Here is a 3,558-nt window from a genome sequence, read left to right on the forward strand (position 1 = left end):
ACGGATGACTGCCCCATCCCCTCTGTCATTTAGGTTGGTCAGCCTGTCCTCACCAGCAGTGACAGACAAAGCTGGTTTGTGTTCAGTTTACACACACATCTATGGTGCTGCAAAACACAAAGCAGCTCTCATTCAAACCCCTCCAAAAATGTTTATCATCCAAAGCGTGGGTTTTTAACTCATTGGCTTTTCAGTGAGAAAAAGGATCCTTTCTACCTTACTACTTCTTGACATCAGAAGCAAAAATGGCACTGGAAGGGATTTTACTTCATGCTATTTTTTTCTTGCTCATATTGTGTGAGAAACTTTAATTAAGTTTCTACGGAGCTGAAACATAGCTGCTGTTGTTAAATATTTCCTCTCTTTGAGTTAAGAATTTTTGCCCTTACCTTTAATAGACACATAAATGTCAGTAAACTGTCCCTGGCACATGAAGCTAAGCACAGACCTGGGGTAAATCAAAGGATCGGGAGTTTAGACCAGGTTTGTGGCTTTTTGCATAATGTCAGCTCATTGTGCAGTTCTTTATAGCACTGGGTGTGGGGAAAAAAAGAATACAAATAAAAAGTTCTTTTTGGAAGAATCAGTGGAAGGGTGTAGTCAGAAGTTCTTTGAGTGAACCAGTGCCAGAAACTTCTACTGGCACAATAGACGGGGTCAATCAAGGACAGGCAAAGTGGCTGGATAGTTCTTTCAGCAGCAGTGCCAGCAGTAATAGCTTAATCTGGCCATGAAATTGGACCTGAATCAGTTACGTAAAGCAGGACCTCACAGGTCTGTAACTTAGGTATGATTCCAGATCCGCAAAGCTTATGGGCTCTTAAATCCAATCTGTTTCCAATCCATACAGGAATCTCGGTGAAGTGTATGTACATGTGTATGTGGGGGAACGGGATGGGAACTTGGGTAGGCAAAACGGGACCGGTAAACCACTAAGTTACTACCCTCTCTGTATCCTGTGGAAGCTATGCGATAGAGGTACTGGTAAGGAGCCAAAAGTACATATTTGAGGCTTTGACAGGCAGACACAAAGAACCTGGGGCAGCATACAAAATTTGGCAGTGTGGGGGGAGAGACACAAGCAGAAAGCAGTTTTCTCATTGCTTCATCACAGCACAATTCCTGCTTGCTCTCACAACACAGAACTCCCTTTTATGTGGGAAATGGCATAGTCCAAAACTACTGTTTAAAAGTGTTCCTTGGGATCGCAACCTCTGAGCTCAGTTCTGTTTAATAACAGAGGAAATGCAATATTGCAACTGTTCTGCCTAACATAATTTGGAAGTCAGGCTGAAGAAACAAGAGAAAGTTACTGCAAATTGATCTTCATAGTGAACCCGAGCATGTGACATTTACTTAAAATAGTTACATGCATTAAATTCTTGCAGTAGGGAATTAGTCTGCCTCGACCTTACCCTCACATGTCCCTGGGCAGCTCAGTAAATATCTCCTTTTGTAGCCTATGAGTATGTGCAAGTGCATCTTTCTAGAAATGCAGAACGTGAGTTTAATAACACTAAGAGAAGGACCAGAAGACCCTCTTGCACCTTCAAAATGACAGTTGCTCTTAGGAACATTTGAATACACGTAGGTATGTAAAATATTACAAGCAGAACTGTTTGGTGTTTTACTTAGGTTTGTGCTTACTACTACTAAAAGTTGAGAGAATAAAAAATTAGCTCATTCACAATGCTTGACTATGAGCGAGAGTTTCCAGGGCTTTGCATGTGGACAGAATCACTCCCATTCAGCTATGATGTGTACTGTAGACAGTGATGTTGAAATATGACATCAACAGAACTGGGAAAAAATGTTCACAGTTTCCAAATGAAATGCAGAAGCTGCATAAGGATAGTGATTGCAGAACAGCTAAACAATTTCTGTTTACCTTCCCACCTAGGTCATGTTTCATAACCCTGTGAGGGTTTCCTGCTCTCTCCTGCTCTCTTCGAGACTATGTCGAGTTTATCCGTGTCTTTGTTGAACTTTAGAGTCCCAAAATGAACTCCATCATCATGTACTCCATCAGTGGCTTTGACTGGGCCAAGTAAAGTGAAACGATTGCTTTCCAGGTTTTATATGCAATGCCACTTTTAATGGCCTAGAATTAGATTTACTTCCTCTGCAGCAGCATGTTGCTACTGATAGACATTTAGCTTTGATTTGCTATCTGCATGTGACCACTTTCTGATTATTTTGGCTATTTCGAATTCATATACTTGATTTCAAATTCGAATATGTAGTATTTTTTGCTTTTTGTTATTAAATTTCACCTCCTTGATCTTAGATTATTTCTTATATGGATGAATATAAGATGATTCTGAATTCCTTCTTCCACCTGCTAGCAGTTTTGGCCAGTTTGGTGTCATCTGCCAGTTTTAGAAGCATAGCTTCCATTCCCTCTTTCAAGCCCTTACTAGAATATTGAATAGACTTGATCTGCCTGAAGTGCTGTCATCCAGTTATGCCCCCATCTTGTGGCAAGTATACATATATATGCTTTATCCTAATATCTAGCAGTTCATCTGTTGGTACTGGGCCAGTTACTGTGACAAGATGAAACAAAGGTCAAGCAATTTGGCAAACATAGCAGAGCATCCAGATTCCAGTGGGACCAGCCCTCAGGAAGAGACCAGTATCTGTGAGAAGCAAGTTTTCAGGAAACAGCAACATGTTTGATGATTGCATTTTGATTGTCCACACAGTATACTGGAAGTGCCATCATCTTTTGTTGTCTCAAATGGGAAGAAGACAGCTTGTAGCCAGGTACTGGAAGAGTGCCGTTAATTCTCTTCTCTAGCCTGAAGGTAACAGAGAAACACTGAAGTGCTTGTACCTTCATATACATAATAGCTTCTTAGTCTTGTGTGAAGGCCACTGGAAGACATTGTCCCTTATGAACCGGCCTGAAAAGCACGGAGGGAGGGAACCACTACGTTTACACAGATAAACCCAGATGGCGTGAAAAGATGTGCATCACCACGGGGACTGCTGGCAAGATGCTCCGGGGGAGCGGAGCCGGCTGCACCCCACCCAGCTCATCTGGCCCGGCACCACAAATGGCTCAGCCCCCTTCCGAGCCCTGTCCTGCTCTCCCGGCACCCGGCGGTCGCTTCTCCTGAGGCCAGCGCCGTGAGCAGCGCCAGCCGCCCCTTCTCCTGCGGCAGCGGGAGATGCTCTGTCAGCCGTCCACCGGGCTGTCAGGACCGCTCCAGGGCCATTCCGGTCCTCTACCCGCAGTCTGACCTCCCCTCAACCCACAGCGCATCCCGAGCCGCGCCCGCCGCCGCCTCACCCTGCCCAGGACGGACCGTTACCGGTCACCTCAGCACCCGCCCCCCCAGCGCCCGCCTCCGTGCCGCTCAGCCGCGCTGTCATTCGCTGGCCGAGCCATCCATCACGAGGTGGACGGGGCTTGAGCCCGGGCCCGAGTGACGGCAAAACCGACGGAGTGGCGTCTGTTCGCCGTCGGTACTGCGCTTGCGCAAGGCGCCAGCGCCTCGCTGGACGCGGCGAGGCGCACAGCCGCGCTTGCGCACTGAGTTCTCGGCCTTCCTC

The sequence above is a fragment of the Ciconia boyciana genome, chromosome 10, assembly GCF_034638445.1.
Source record: "Ciconia boyciana chromosome 10, ASM3463844v1, whole genome shotgun sequence".
Classification (NCBI taxonomy): Eukaryota; Metazoa; Chordata; class Aves; order Ciconiiformes; family Ciconiidae; genus Ciconia; species Ciconia boyciana.